The sequence below is a fragment of the Aotus nancymaae genome, unplaced genomic scaffold, assembly GCF_030222135.1.
Source record: "Aotus nancymaae isolate 86718 unplaced genomic scaffold, 86718_ANA_hifiasm-v0.15.2.pri h1tg000010l, whole genome shotgun sequence".
Lineage (NCBI taxonomy): Eukaryota > Metazoa > Chordata > Mammalia > Primates > Aotidae > Aotus > Aotus nancymaae.
This window is the reverse complement of record NW_026988421.1, coordinates 42,270,966-42,288,185: the sequence shown is the minus strand read 5'-3', so window position 1 is coordinate 42,288,185 and position 17,220 is coordinate 42,270,966. Positions and strand designations below refer to the sequence as shown.

At 41.2% G+C, this 17,220-nt stretch overlaps 1 pseudogene; it reads left to right on the top strand.

Moving 5' to 3' along the window:
• Positions 1–242: 242 nt before the first annotated feature.
• On the top strand, positions 243–343 carry LOC135274119 (U2 spliceosomal RNA; annotated as a pseudogene).
• Positions 344–17,220: the final 16,877 nt, after the last annotated feature.

Genomic DNA, 17,220 nt, shown 5'->3' with positions numbered 1-17,220 from the left:
GCATCTGGACCTGCTATCCTGCAATCTCTTTCACCGGTGCACTTGGGTTCACATCTCCTCATAATTTTTGTGCTTCTGTATGTGTTAGAAGAATGCAAGGACAGTATAACTGAAGGTCTAACCCATGAGCAAATATTCTCTGATGGAAATTCGCAATAAGTTTGTCTTTTGGTAATAATAATAGCTAACATTTATTGAATGTTTACTAGGAATCAGCCACTGTTCTAAGCATCTTATGTAATATCGCTTCTCGGCCTTTTGGCTAAGATCAAGTGTAGCATCTTATGTATTAACTCATTTAATCCACATGCTCCTGCATGAGATTCTATTATCTCCACTTAATATACCAAGTAATTGAGCTTCAGAATGGTGAACTGGCCAACGCCACCTGGCTGGTAAATAACTGAACTCTAACTACTAGGCTATATGCCTTCTTCTCCTTTTGGCCTTCCTGTCCCCTTTCTCTTGCCATACTTATCTTCCCATGGCCCCGCTTGGGTTAGTCAGTCTGCTTTTGTTCACCTCCACTCACCCATCAATTAGTGTCTGATGTTCAGATTTTTTTCTGTTTCTTACTTCCCATTTTCCTCCACTGTTCTCAGGCTTTTCCCCATGTCTTGGTCTTTCCTTCACTGTTCGTACATTGGCTTATTAGTTCTTCCTACTTCTGGTGTCAGCAATAGATCCAGTTATTTTAAAGGACCTTTCCTTTTTCTTAATCCTCATTTCTAAATTCTTACCAGCTGCATATAAAAACATAGCCCCTGCAGACCTCATAGCTAACACAATCCCTGTTTTGGAGAGGTGGCAGATAGTCAATGGGCTGCATATTCCAACATAAAAATAAGATGTCATTGTAGTCATGTAAGTCTCATTAAAGAGGATTGTGGAAATGCTGACAATAATAAACTTGTAGAACACTTAAGGGTGTAAACAATACTGCCGCATCTTGTGCTAGTAGCCTAATTTCTGGATTACTGTTTTTCTGACATTTTACACAAGTTTTCATTTTACCTAGTTCAGTATTTAAGATTGAGACTTTTTTCCTAAATGTGTCATTTATGATTCCATCAGAGGAATAAGTTTAGAGAGACCTCATGGCTAACCATCCAACGGTAGCTTGCCGGAATAAAGGCCCTGAAGTTTTGGAATTTTAGAGGGGTGAGTCTTGAGACAAATTCTAGGATGATGGTGGGCGGGAGGAGGGGTGGACAATGGGGCCATTTTCAAACTCATTACATTAGACTACATTAGATTTTTCCTGTAAAGCCACCCTGAGGTGACCTCATGTTTTTTATTTTTATATTTATTTATTTATCTGGCAACTTTCTTGGGTAGAAAATAAACAGAGGACTTTTGGCTCCTGCTCACCGTTGTACCTGTAGAAAGCGACTTTTTGGAACTTGCAAGCAGCTTATGTGTGCATGAGTGTGCGTGCAGGAATTTTCTGGAGAGCATGAGGCACTACTCTAATTCCCATGGATGCTGTTTGTTCCCCAGAACGGAAAATGTTCTATTTTTGGCTACAAGAATATTTCTGAGAAAAAAAAGTTAAACAAAGCATGGCGACAAGTTCATTTATGTCGTTGTCTGAGTTTCAAAAGAGTTTAGTGTGTTTCGGGGAAGAAGAACATCTTTGTGGAGGCAGGGGTTGGGAGTGAAAAGAGAAACTCTTCAACTTGGGACCCTGAGATAGGACTTGGGTGGCTGGGCAGAGGCTGCACAGGTGGGTGGGTTCTGGCTGTGAAGCCTGAAGCCTGGCCTTTGATTGTGCATGGCAGGTTGACGGGTGAAGAAAAAAAATTCTGTTGCACCTGAAAAAGGTAAACACTTGAAAACAGGCATTCTCGGTCTGGCTGCTTAGAAGGAACTTATCTTGGGCTATAACCTAATATTTCCCCCATGGCAAGAAAGCCCTGTTGGCATCCCTGCCTTAGCACTCCCGTTGGCCACAAGCCTATGTGGGGAAGGACTTCTAGGGGCAGGTTTCCAGCAGCCTCTGATCTCCAGACAACTTGAGGGGGCCAGCCACATAGTGAATGAAATCTTTTTGGGCCCTTCCTCCATCAGACACTTTTCCAGGAAATAGCTTTTTACTGCCGTGACCTCGTTTGCTGCTGTTTGATATCCCTGATATGAAAATTGTGAATGGAGACAGGCATCCCATTAACCAGCACCTCTTAGGCAGCACTGCTTGTTGAAGGTGTCTTTTCACAGAGGTGAACCGGGGCCACCCAGGGGGTTATGGGAACACCTGAAGGTACTGGGCCTTGAGCTGCAGTGTTTGGAGTGGCTGGGAAGAGTGATCACAGAAGCTGTAAAGCCCTTATCCCCTGGAACGGGAGCTGCGCCTGCGGCTCTGATTAAGGCTTGTGGAGAGGGAGCTGTGTAATTGGATGCCCTGAAGCAAACCTGGAGCAGAGTCCTGTGAGGCAGCCCGGGATTTTCTCTCCCCAATGTGCTGTTGAAACATCCGTGAATTCCAGTTGGTTGTTGTTTTCATCTGTTTCAAGCCTAGCCTCAGGTACAGATGCAGCCATGTTTCTGGGTAACGTTTCATTCTTGGTAGAAAGGGCTGTTTCCTTCTCATGAAGTGATTTGATATCTGTGGAGTTATGAAATGAAGTGCTGGTGAGACCTGTTGTTACTTGTTCCTTAGGCAGAGCGTTTCTGAGGAGCCCTGTTCTTGAAAGCAGCACTGAGTTGACGCCTTGTGATCTTGGGAGTTTTCCTTTTTGGTTACAGTGTTTTGAAATATGTGCTTGGGATTCAAGAACTTGCATTGCACGGGTTCAGAAATGTGCCAGGCATGAGGGCAACTGCAAGGCACTCTTGCTGATGGGGGAGACAGACCATATATAAATATCTTCCCATGCTGGACAGTACTAAGAACAGAGCCAGAGAGAGACTAGTGGTAGCTATGTTTCTGGCAAGGGTGGGCAAGGATGTTCTTTCTGGGGTGTGTGTGAAATTTAAGGTAACAGAAGAAGAAGCCAGAAATGTGAAGAAAGGGGGATGGGAATGAGACTTTCAGGCAGAAGAAACAGCAAATGCAAAGAACCTGAGGTGAGAGAACTACGCCTGCCTGAGGAGCCTAGTGGCACCTGTGAAGCCAGAGTAAAGATGAGAAAGCCCTGAGATGAGTAGCCATGGGGCTGGGTCACGTGGGCCTAGAAGGGCGTGTGAATGTAATCCTAAGAGTGTTGGAGGGCCGCTAAAGGGCTTGAAACGGAGGTGTGACATGATCTTCCTACACTTTGGAAAGAACACTCACTGCTGTGTGGAGACTGGATGGGGATGGAGGCAAGAGTGGATGCTTTAGAAGGCTACTGGGGAGGCGGAGGCAGGAGAATCGCTTGAACGCGGGAGGCGGAGTTTGCAGTGAGCCGAGATTGTGCCACTGCACTCCAGCCTGGACAACAAGAGTGAGACTCCATCTCAAAAACATAATTAAATTAAAAAAAAAAAAAAATAGAAGGCTCTTGCCGATGTTCAGGCGGGAGCTGACAGTGGCTTAACCCTGGTGGTGCGGGGGATGGTCGCAGCTCCCTCTTATCTATGTTCATTCTGGTCTCCTTCCATGTATTGTCCTTCTCACCATTGTTTTCTGGGGGAAAAGCTGGCCTTCTTTATAGGAGCTTCATGGCGGACTGGTACTTTATTTATTTATTTATTTATTTTAAAACAGAATCTCACTCTGTTGCTCAGGCTGGAGTGTAGTGGTTCAATCTTGGCTCACTGCCACCTCCACCTTCTGGGTTCCAGCAATTCTCGTGCCTCAGCTTCTCGAGTAGCTGGAATTACAGGCATGTGCCACCATGCCAGGCTAATTTTTGTATTTTTAGTAGAGATGGGATTTCACCGTGTTGGTCAGGCTGGTCTCCAACTCCTGCCTTCAAGTGATCCACCCATCTCAGCCTCCCAAAGTGCTGGGATTACAGGCATGAGCCACAGAGTCCCACCAGGACTGGTACTTTAGACCCTTACAAAGTCCTTTAAGTAAATTGATACATTTGATTATCTCAGTAACCCTGTGAGGGAGACAGGGAGCTTAGGATATTGTCCCTCTGTGACAGATAAGCACAGGGGAGGTCCTGGAGGTTATAGAGAGCTCTGAGCAGAGCCAGCTTCCTGCACTCCCAGCCCAGGCCTCTCTGCTGCTCCGTGGGACCTACCCTGTAGACTTTTTGGTTTTATACTGTCACTGTGCATTATGACTTTTAATAAAAAATAATTGTTAAAAAGGTAAAATCTGGGAAATGCAAAAGAAACACTTTTTTTTTTTTTTTTTTGAGCTAGAGCCTCTTTCTGTCACCTGGGCTGTAGTGCAGTGGTGTGATCATGGCTCACTGCAGCCTCGACCTCCTGGGCTCCAGTGATCCTCACATCTCAGCCTCCCAAGTAGCTAGGACTACAAGCCTGTGCTACCAAAGATTTTATTTAATTCATTCATTAATGAGGAAACCAGTAGGATGGTGCTGCCTGTTCAAACACTAGAAGTGAGAATATTTATAGGCAATTTAATAAAAAAACTGTTAGGACAAGACTGCTGGGTTAGATATAAACTGGTTAATGTCTAACAGGCCACAAGTCTTGGAGGTTATATGTTCCAGCAGAAAGAAATTATCAGTGTCTCTACTGGACAAAAATGTACAAGATAATAGGTAACTTCACCAAGTCAGAGACCTTTAGTCAGTGGCAAGCAATGAAATGAACTAAGTATATTCTCCTAGAAAATTCTTTGGAGCACTTGGAAGGGTATGCCACTCACCACTTTTGCCTTATTTCCAAGTTTTAGCTAATTTTTATGACACTGCTACTCAGAGCAGCGATTCTCTTGGTATAATGCCTTCAAGATGATGTTTATGGAAAACCTGGGGATTGAGGTCAAAAACCAATAAGGAAGGGATACATTAAAATAAACCCAACCTCCCCCAGAATGAGTTGGGACTCAGTCATTTATCAGACATCTACTGAGTCCTGCTCATGGTTATGCAGAACCCTGTGCTAGGCTGTGGGAGCACACAGCTTAATATGAAACAGTTCCTGCCCTGTGGACCTCATAGTCTAGACAGGGAGACAGACACGTAAACGGACACATTCCAATTCATCGTGATAAAAGCCAAGCAGAGATGTGGGGATTGTGTGGGCGCTGGAAGAGAGAGCAGCATCCTCACCCCAAGAGAGTCAGGGGCACTTCACAGAGAAGATTTGGTTTGAGGGTTGGGCAAAAGGTTGCCAAGTTGAGAAGGGGTATCACAGGGAGGGACATTTACACAGGATGTCAATGACCACCCTGAGAAATAGCATGGATGTCAGTAAAGAAATTTACCTTTTTGGTACGGCAGATTTAAAAATTTCTCAATTCTCACAGCTAGCCTCAGAACTCTTAAGATTCTGGGGGGTGGGGAGGGGATGGGAGTGGAACAGGGAAGGAGAAGTTGGAGTCTCTTGGGCAAGCTTACAAAATTTTCTTTAAATATTAGGTCAAATTCTCTATAAAAACCCTATTTAAAACTTTTGAAAGACTTTGAAGTCCCAAAGAAGCAGGAAGTTAATTAGAGTGGCTTTGATATCTTGGGGTATGTTTTAACAGCTGCTTAAGACAGTTTAAACAATAAGAACTTATGTGGTTTGGGATGCGTCTGTGATAGTCAACCCTGGCCAGAGCGAAATATCACTACATCTGAGAGTTAACAGCAGTTGGCTTTAATTTTAGAAAGAGTTCGAGCCAAAAAGTTCTCTAAAACCCAAGAGAGGAACTTCTAAAGAGGAAGATTGCTCTTGAAGAATGTGTTTTGGGGGGTCAAAGATGAATTGAGTAAGGAACAAATGATCTTAACTTTGTCCTTGGAGGAGCACAGAACATGCCCATTTCTAAGCAATTCTCTTAAGTTGTATTTAACCAGGAACATTGGTTGGCAGCCACCATGTGCAAAGGGGTCCAACGAGGTGGATTAACATCTCTAAGGATAACTTGAATAACACAAAGGGTGTCCAACCAATTTACATTTCCTGGGAATTGTCATTGTGCTTGAGTAACACTTAATTTGTTTCTCTCTTCACCACCCTCACCCTTCTTCATTATTTAAGACTTTTTCAACATGCTGTTTTTCAACCCCTTCCCCTGGTTGGATCTCCTCTGTGCTAGAGAAAAACATACTGAGAAATCCTATGATGAACAGTAAGGATCTGCCTGGGGAGTGAGATTTCAAGAGAGGATGGGGAGGCTTATTCTGGTGGCCCTATGTTGCTGCGGCTGCTATGATGCTGACGATGGCCATGATGATGGTGGTGATGGTGGTGGTGGTGCTTGGTAGTGATGATAATGATAATGATATTAGCTAACATTTGAGCCTAATGTTTATGCAATAGACACTGTGCTGAGCATTTTATACTTATTCTCATGTGGTAGTTTATTACCCCCATTTTACAGATGAGAAAACTGAGGTTCAGAGAGTGCCAGTGACTTGTCCATGCATCCTTCCATCCATCATATCTTTGACTTCCATTGAGTTTCCTACTTCTTTACAAAACAATAGCATATTGCAGCCTCTACCCTCATATGCAAAAACTGACTAAAAACATAAAAGTGATTTGTAATAATACAGCATGTTCTCACTTATAAGTAGGAGCTGAACATTGGGTACTCATGGTACTCATGGACATGAAGATGGCAGCAGTAGGCACTGGGGAGAAGGATTGGAAAGCTGTTGGACACTATACTCACTACCTGAGTGACAGGGTCATTCATACCCCAAACCTCAGCATCATGCAATGTACCCATGTAACAAACCTGTACATGTACCTTCTGAATGAATCTAAAGTAAAAGTTGAAATTATGTTTTTAAGAAAATGGTTGTAGGGAGGTATTTTTGGTAATGGGCCAACACTGACTGACAGATGACTATATTATCCCATTCAAGACAGACAAATCTATGTTCCAAAAATACTGCCTTGGGCACATCATGCCAATCTTCCAAGGATTTCCCATTTTCCATGAAATAAACATGGAATTCTTCTGCCTGGACCATGAGTGCTGGCCACTCTGAGAAGAGATTGGCATGGGTCCTTCCACAAAGGTAATGTGACTGTTTTTAAAAGTTTATCTTTGGTAGTAGCTGCATGAAGAACTTTAAAGTAGTAGTTAGCTTTGTGAGTAGGGTGCATTTGTAAATGGGGAAATTTCATAAAATGTCCATGAATAGACAATTCTCTCCCACAATTAGGGAAGTTTTCTTGGTAAACTGTTGACCTCAAACTACTTTATTTGTTTTTTTGCAATCCCTCCCCTCCCCCCTTTAAATTTCATATAGAAAACATGAATGTGATCATCCTTTCTTAAAGAAGTAACACTTCCCACGTAAAGGAGAGGGTTGTGACGAGGTGTTCTCCAGCTCAATGTCTGCCATAAACCAGAGGTGTGAGGTACGAAAATAAGGGAGATTCTTATTTTGGCAGCTTCTCTTTTGTCCTGCACTTACTGGAGTTTTGCCTATTTCTTAGGAACCCTTTAGTGTTGACTGTGTGGAGGATGTTCTTTGAGGTCCCTGTCTCCTCTGATTTTACATAGTGTGGTAGGTTCTGATTCTCCCTTTGTCTTATTTGCTGGGATAGGCTTTTCTCCTGACCTTTGATGCACAAATTTGGGTGGAAAATTTTGTCTAAAGTCTACGGTTATTTCTGGAAAATAGATCTTGGTTCTTTTTTCCTTTTGGCTTTAAATTTGGCTTTATCTTGCTTTTATTGGTCCTTGAAGTCTTAATAACCTATAGATAGATGATATTGATAGTATGACACCACTTCATCAAAAGCATCCTGAATTTCATGCACTGTAGTAAGCCCTCTGGAATTCACAACCAATCCTATGTTTCTTGCTTGAGAAATTACATCAGCAATGACATGTTAGCAACTAGCTAGTGGGATGACTTGGGTAGAGACCGCTGCTATTGTTCAGGAAAGCTAAAAGGAATGGACTCTTGAATGTGCAAATGGATGCATTTCATTATTACCATCTTATTTAAGAATCCTAGTGTTTCCAGATTTTCAACAGGTATTAATCTTTGAGGATGAGAAATCAGGAATCCTGGGAATTCTTAGGAATTCCTCAAATCCTAAGTTATTCTTAAAATATTTCAACATTCTTTGTATTTATTTTCTTATTATGATGAACAGCTAAGAAAAAAGTATTTAATAAGTTAGAAATATTAATTTTAGTAGTACATGTTGAGTATCCCTTATTTGAAATGCTAGGGACCAGAAGTGTTTTGGATTTTGACTTTTTTCAGATTTTGGAATATTTGCATTATACTTACTGGTTAAGTATCTCAAATCCAAAAATCTGAAAGCCAGAATGCATGAGTGAGCATTTTCTTTGAGTGTCATGTAGGTGCTTAGGTAGTTTCAGATTTTGGAGCATTTCAGAGTTTGAATTTTTGTATTTAGGACGATCATCCTGTAGTTACAAAGAACTTTAGCCTATAGTAAATATTCAAATGCTTGAAAATGCCAGCAAACATTATTGGGTAGCATCTGAAATTGAAATCAACAGTTTAAGGGCTTTTGTTGCCAAAATTTTTTGTTCTTTGGAACACCACTCATAGGATTTTTGCAAAGTATATATGCATATACATTTATTAATATCATGTTTTCCTTTACCCCAAAATAACCCACCATTGTGAACAAACACAACCACGGACACACACTTACAACATAGCCACAGCTGCAAGCAAGGTTGGTTGGGTTAGAGTGGCTTTCCACCCATGCATGCTGTACTAGTTCCTGGAAAGGCCGACCTTAACCTTTGGCTGCAGGCTTTCATCTTGCTCCAGCGTTAATGGATTCCTTCAAACACTTGTCTTTGCATTGATTGTGAAGCTTTAATTCTTATAGTAGAACTATAATACTTTTCCCTGTTTTCCTGGTTTCTTAATTGGCTTTTCTTGGGGTTTTTGATTCTGAAAAACATATTTCCACATATATACTGGGAAATAATTCTCTCATTGAAACATTCCAGTATTTAAGTTAATTTCTATATTCCATCCATTTCAATATTACATGTCTAGTCTTGGATAGGATCACTCTTTCTGGAGAAAACCAGAACACCACTGTTCAAAATGGGAGGGCTCACTAAAGAAAGTCTCCACTAGCTGATCATGGATATTTACCACTGTCATTATTCGATAGTGTCTGTGAGGTCTTCCTCCAGAAAAGAGCTACTTAAAAATGTAAAAGTTGGACCACAGCAGGCAGGGAAAATTCATAGCTGGAATGGGTTGAAAGAAAACATGGATCTGAGAGCCCTCTGGGTCTTTGATGAAAATGGCTGCATTGGGCTGTGTTGAAGATTTAGATGTTGGTCCCCTCATTTTATCATGGAGAACAAAATAACCGTCAATAGTAAGAGTATCAGATCACCTGAATTAAAGTCCTGACACTAGTTGTGAGACACTGAGCAGGTGGCTTAACTTCTCTAGACCTCAGTTTTCTTGTCAGTATGGCCCTCATACAGTGGGTGTGGGGATTAAATGAGATCATGTGCCAAGGCACGTGATAACTATGCACTAAGAAGAATCTGCTGTTGTGTTGTTTTCTTCTAGAAAATGACACATGGGATTACTGAGAGTTCTTCTGACCAGCACTTTTTTTCATTATTCAGAGCTCTAAATTTTACTGGTGGTACCCACAGCTACATGGCATGCAGAGCCTGGCCATCTGCCCTGGCGCCATACATTTCTTTTTTCTTTTCTTTTCTTTCTTTTTTTTTTTTTTGAGATGGAGTCTCACTCCATCGCCCGGGCTGGAGTGGTGCAATCTTGGCTCACTGGAACCTCCACCTCCCAGGTTCAAGCAATTCTCTGCCTCAGCCTCTGAGTAGCTGGGATTACAGATGCCCATCACCACGCCTGGCTAATTTTTGTATTTTGAGTAGAGACGGGGTTTCACCATCTTGGCCAAGCTGGTCTTGAACTCCTGACCTCATGATCCACTCACCTTGGCCTCCCAAAGTGCTGGGATTACAGCCGTGAGGCACTGTGCCTGGCTGGCACCATACATTTCTAATATGTTGTGGCCGTGCTCAGATTGAAGCCCTCAAACCAAATCCAAACATAGGTGTCAGGAAAGGACCTTATGTTTGGTGACTTCTTGTCTTGATACATCACAGGACTACTAGAGGCAGCTTTGGATTTAAGTGTTTTCTGGAACACATAGACGGAACAGATGGAATCGATCAATGGCGAGGCAGCCTTGAGACCAACTGCAGGGTGGTGTGGACTCCCAGTGCCAGGGCAGCCTTTGAGGTGTTCTGCCCTTGTTCATCTCCACATTTTCAGCTGTAAGTGCAGGTTCTATACAAGAAAGGGCTGCTTGAGAAGAGGTTGTCTTCAGAATCTATCTCATAGAGATAGAGGATCCTTTAGAAACAGTCACATAATCGGAGGTCAGAGTCCCTTGGCTGGTTTGGTTCTAGGGCAGCTGGTAAGCAGTTTGCATTGGTTTATTGTAGAAAGGTTTAAGTTAAGAGTACAAGTGCAAACTTCATTACACGGAGGTTTAAAACTACTTATACTGGCTATGTGATTTTGGATGAATTAGTTATTATCTCTCAGGTTCTGTTTCCTTGGTTTAAAAAATGGGAATAATAATTATACCAATCTCACAAAGTTATCTTGAGGGTCAAATAAAATAATGTATGTAAAACACTCTCAATAGATTAGTATAGGGTTTCAGTTTTAGAAGGCACAAAGATTTATGAAGATGGATGGTGGTGATGATGGTATAACATTATGAATATACTTAACACCATTGAACTGTTCACTTAAAAATGGTTAAAATGGTACATTTTATGTTATGTGTAGTTTACCACAATAAAAAACTTGGAAGGAAAAAAGCTTTCAACAGAGATCCTAGAACACAGTGAACACTCAAGAAATATTAACTATTTTTATGATTACAGTGGAGTTAAGGAGATGTACCAATACTCCTCAACCCTAATGTGGCATCTTTTGGAACATCAAAAGTGATTTTCTCATAAAAATCTGGTAAAGAAGGGAATGAAGTGAGTTTTTAGTCATCCTTGGGGACAGAGTTGTCTATCATCCATGCATATATTTGCACAACATGGTGTTCTTGGACTTAAACAGCATGGGGGTGGGTGGATGAAAAGAAGGGAGGGATTGCTATAGGAGAGGGAGAGATCCCCCCATGTTAGGTGATTAGATATAGAAGAGGTAGGTCACAAGACTCCTCTCAACACCAATAGAGGTTGACAGCTGGGAAATATTCAGCCTTTTCCTGTCGGTTGTTTAACTTATTCCAACCCATTTAACTTATTTGAATCCCGGCCTTGTTAAATCACAAGATTATTTTTAGAGGCTCTTGAGTAGTCTTTATGAATAAGGCTTTTAAATAGCACCCAATCCACCATTCATCATGCCTTGCTGGCAGGAACAGTCTTTGCAAAGACTAGGTTTATCTAGTCTCTGCAAGGACCAGTGATAAGACTTCAGAAGCTGCAAATATCATATCACCTTTCACTGGGACCAGGCAGAAAATTATTCTTCAGTGTTGCTCTGATCAAAGACTGGCAAAGATGGGTGTTTCTGAAACACCTCTGATTTTCTGATCCATCTTTATATTTCTGATTCATTAGTTATTAAAATGAAATAAAAAAAGTATAAAACAAGAAGCTTCCAGGGCCTCTTTCTCAAACTACACCGTGCATACTGCTGAGCTATTCCAATCCCACTTATAAAGCACGCACCATCAGAGTCTCTGACTATACACAGCTCTCAGGATGTCTTCTCAGACCATGTCCCTATTCCCCGAATGGAGGGATGGATTCCCAGCACCTATGTGTACTGTGTGACTTCCCCCTTCCTGGAATGACTTCTGATTTGGTGCTTGTATGATACTAGTCAACATCATAGCAATAAAGTAGCTGTTTTCAGTGCCTTCTGTGTATCAGGCACTTATATTACTAGATATAATGTAATGATATAAATCACTAGATATATTGTATTATTTCATTTAATCCTCAAAACTGGTTAAGTATCATTATCTCTAGCTTACAGATGAGGATACTGAGTTTGGAGAAGATCAATAATTTGCAATGAATGGAATTGGAATTTAAACCTAGATCTTTTGATTCTGAAAAACATATATTTCCACATATATACTGGGAAATAATTATCCCATGGAAACATTAAAGTATTTAAGTCAGATTCAGACTACAGGCCTTCTACTTACTACATCTGTGGCCCTGCAAAAGTTGTGTAATCTCTCTCAGTTTTCACATCTGTAAAATGGGAATAGTAACAGTATGTAATTCGTGGGACTGTTGTGAAAATATGAGGTAAAGCCTTAGAATAGCAGATGGTTCATGGTAGCTGCTTAATACAATTGTTCAAACTTGGGAGAGTTCACTGGATGTGAACTATAACTAAAAACATGCTAAGAATTTACGTGCTGCCCACTACAATCTTTAATTCCTTGACTTCGGTGTAATTCTTTTTTTATTTTTTGAGACAGGGTCTCACTCTGTTGCCCAGGCTGGAGTGCAGTGGTGCAATCATGGCTTGCTGCAGCCCTGGTCTCTCAGACTCAAGAGATCCTCTCGCTTCAGCCTCCCAAGTAGCAGGGATTACAGGTATATGCCACCATACTTGGCTAATTTTAAAGTGGTTTGTAGAGATGGAGTCTCCCTGTATTGCCCAGGCTGGTCTCAAATTCCTGGGCTTAAGGGATCCTCCTACCTTGACCTCCCAAAGTGCTGAGATTACAGGCATGAGCCACTATGTGACCTGATTTGATTCTTTAACAAGTATTTATTGAGTGCTTACTATATGCTGCATACTGTACATATAGATGTCATGGATACAGAGAAGAATAAAACACCAATTGTCCCTGCTCTCAGGAAATGTACAATGCCATGGGGTAGACAGTCCTGTTAAAAGATACATTTAACTCAATGTGCTAGGAGTGCGGGGCTCATTAGGAGCCTGGAAGAGGGTACCTGGATTAGCCTGGCTATTCAAGGAAGGAAGAGCAAGAGTTACTACACATGGAAAGAAGGGAAAGGATTTCTATGCAAAGAGAACATATACTAAATACACAAGGGTGAGAAAGGACCATGTGGTGAGAGGACCTATGAGTGGTTTCCTGATATTGGAGTATACATTTTACACTAGGAAATGAGGCTGGAGACAAACGTGGGTGTGTGGAGCTTGGGCTCTATTCCTTGGGACATGGGAGGGGGCCGCTAAAAGGATTTAGTGGGGGAATTACAGTATGGAGTGAGGGTGCAAGGTGGTTGGAGATCAAGATTGGAGCAGGGAGAGCAGGCAGGAGGCTTTTGAGAGAGGTAATAGCACAAATCAGAGCGGCCAAGGTAAAAATGAGCGAAAGGAATGAGTGGAGAAATACTTAGGAGGTGAGACTGCAGGACCCATAACTGATTAGATTTGCTGGAGCGAGAAGGAAAGGAGTCTTTGATGATTACCTTTTGCTGCTGTAAATAACGAGTTAATGCACCCCTTCCCTGAAAGTTTTTGTTTTAGAGGATGCTTCTTATTCCGTGTTTTCAAAAGGATCAGTTAGACAATTATTTGCATAGGCTCTGAATGTTCAGTAAAGAAGCTACCTGAGGAGTTGAAGTCAGTTCTAAGCAGTCACCTTAAAAGGCAGTGGAGATGTTATAGCATTTAGTTTCTCTGTGTCTCAGTTTTCTATTCTGTAAAAGCAGTGCTTTCTCCATTGGATGGATGTGGGGATTAAATGAGACAAAGCTTTTATAACAGTATCTGCCATAGAGCAAACCCTCAAAATAGGTGAGTTATACTTAGTAGTACGGTTTTTACTGTTACCCATTTTATAGCACAGCCTCATGAATCTGATTACCTGGGTTCAAACCCAAGCTCTGAGTGAAATGGAAAAAAGTTACCTAACTTCATTAAGCCTCAGATTCTCATCTGTAAAATGGGAAAAAATAGACAATAATATAAAAAAGGGCCTATTGCATAGGCTTGTGTATAGATGGGATGAAGGAATGCCTACCAGACATGCAGCTCAGATCCTGGCTCACAGTAAGAAGTCAAGAAATGTAAGCTACAGCTCTATTCCTTGTCATATGCTAGGCGCTTTTGTGTATGAGATACAATTTCATTTTCCCTGCATCCAATAGAGTAGTTTATATGACCCTCATTTTATAGATGAGGAGATTGAAGCATGGGGAAGTTAAGCAATTTGTCCAAGCTCCACAGCCATAGATGAGCTGGTATCAGTTATTCCATTTAGAATGACTTGATACTTTCAGAATCTTTAGGAAAGTTCCTTCAGGCTGACAGGAAAAGGAGTTTATAGTAACACCTAGTTCATGACTATATTAATTTCTACCAGAAGGGAATTACAATCATCATCAAAAGTTAGAGTTGGAAGTAACTTTATTGAGTATTTGGAAAAATGAATTGCAACCTCATGTCTCCTGATGTGTGGTTTAACACAAAACAAATTAAAGAACAACAACAACAACAACAACAAAATCCAATACACTACCAAACTTATGCCAAAACCCAACAAAGAAAACAGGTAATGTGGATTTATGCTGGCTGGAGGACAGGTGGGAGAGTTCAAGCCCTTGCCCCCACCTTTTCTAAAAGGGCATCATAAAGTCCCAAGGAACACTTAAAAAATCACAGATCAGGCTGGGCGCTGTGGCTCACGCCTGTAATCCCAGCACTTTGGGAGGCTGAGGTGGGCAGATCACGAGGTCAAGAAATCGAGACCATCCTAGCTAACATGGTGAAACCCCGTCTCTACTAAAAATACAAAAATTAGCTGGGTGTGGTGGCACGCGCCTGTAGTCCCAGCTACTTGGGAGGCTGAGGCCAGAGAATCACTTGAACCCAGGAGGCAGAGGTTGCAGTGAGCCAAGATTACACCACTGCACTCCAGCCTGGGTGACAGAGCAAGATTCCATCTAAAAAAAAAAAATTAAAAATCACAGATCAGAAAATTCCATCTTTGATGAGGAAACTGAGGGTAGAGGAATAAAGTGACATTCCGATGTCACACACCAGGGACTCATTGGAGTCAAAGTTAGCAATTCATCTCCTGTGGTTGCCTGAGCTGTGTAGTCACTGGTATAGCCTGCCCTTCCATGTGTTATGCAGAGTCCTGATGAAGGCTTTAGGACAAAAGCCTGTATTAATGCTCACAGTACTGATACTTAATTTCTTTTTTTATTATTTTTTTGTGCTTTCCAAATTTTCTATAATAAATATTTATTGCTTCTATAATCAAAAGAGATAACTTTTATTTTTTAGTTAATTATTTTTTTTAAGAGATAGAGTCTTGCTGTGTCCTCCAGACTGGTGTACAGTGGTGTAATCATAGCTCACTGCATCTCCCAACTCCTGGACTCAAGCAATCCTCCCACCTTAGTCTACCGAGTAGCTAAGACTACAGGTGGACACCACCATGCCCAGCTAATATTTTATTTTATTTTTTAGAGATAGGGTCTTGCTATGTTGCCCAGACCAATCTCTAACTCCTGGCTTCAAGTGATCATCCTGCCTCAGCCTCCCAAAGTGCTGGGATTACAGGTGTGAGCTGCCATGCTCAGTCAGAAAAGATGTTTTAAAAATTACTAAACTGATTAAGAGATGATTTGTATGCCTTGCATGGAGCAATCCCAAATTTTTGGACTTTTCTCGTCGCTTTTGATTTCTCTGAGTGCTTATTAAGATAACTTTGGGTTGGGTCAGGAGGCTGCTCCAAAGAGATATGATGCTGTTCTGTGATGGCGTGTTTGCTCTCTATTTGTTTATCTTTGATACTGCCCAAAGTAAGGCCCAGCATTAGAGACCTCCACTCATCTGTCCCTAATCTACACCTCTAATATCATCTCTTAAGACTCTAGTCAAAAATGGCTAATTGACTGTCAACCACACTAAGGCAATTGGTACCAATTCCTGCCTTTCTGCTTTTATCCACATAGTTCCACAGTCTAAGAAAGCATTTTCCCTGAATCTCTGCTATCAAAGTACTGATATTGCTTTTCAAAGGCCCATTTCACACCCATTTCCCTCATTCACTGATTTATTAATCCATCAACAAATATTTATTAAGGGCCTCCATCTGCCAGGCACTGACTGTTCTATGCCCTTGGATTAGAATGGTGAATAGAATAGACATGATCTCTTTAACTACATGGATAAATCTTCAGTGAGAGCCTGATAGTAAGCAAGTAAACATATGAGTTCACATATCCATCATCCATCTACCCATCCAATTTCCAAATGTGTTAAGTGCTGTAAAAAAGGATAACAAGTGGCCCTATTTTGGGATGGGTGGTCAGAGAAGGCATCTTGAGAGAAGTGCCCGTTGAGCTGACACTTGAGGGATATAAGGGGAGGACCGTGTGAATGATGAGGGAAGAGCTTTTTAGGCAGAGGAGGTCCTCAGCTAGAAGAGTTGGAAGAACTAAAGGAAGCCCAGCAAGGCTGGAGAAGAGTAACGACCACCCAACATGCTAAATGTGTCACTGATACATTTTGTTTATTATTTATCTCCCTCTTCTAGAGTGTAAACTTCAGGAAGGAAGGTATTTTTGTCTGATTTCTTTACTACTATATCCTTGGTGTCTAAAACAGTGCTTTGAATGTAGTAGGTACTCAGTAAATAAGTTTGAGTGAATGAATGCATGCATGAATGAATAAAGAATGTAATGAAAGAAAACTAGATAAGTAAGCAGGGATGACATCACATAGGGCCTGTGGGTTATGATAAATGCCTGGATTTTATTTTCATGAAGTGGCAAGTAACAGGAATTTTAACAGAAGAATTACATGATCGAAGATAGCTTTTATATATCAGTCTCCACCTGACTTTTAGGTGGAAAGACCATTGAAGGTTGGCAGTTGAAGAAGCAAATTAATTAACTTTAAAGTCTATTGCAGTAACTTGGTAGGAGGCATCATGGAACTGTTGGAAGTGTGGATGGAGAGGAAGAGAGGAATTCATGATAGTTTTTGGAGGACAATTGCAGGATTTGCTGATGGATTTTGTGGTTGACACTGCAGATTGATTTCCTAATATCCATTCTCCCCTTTCTCCTTATAAATATAATGTTACAGAATACAAATGATGTAACACTTATAATGTAAGTGTTGTTTGGGGCTGACAATGTGCCTAACTAAAAAAAAATTCTATATTTTCCAG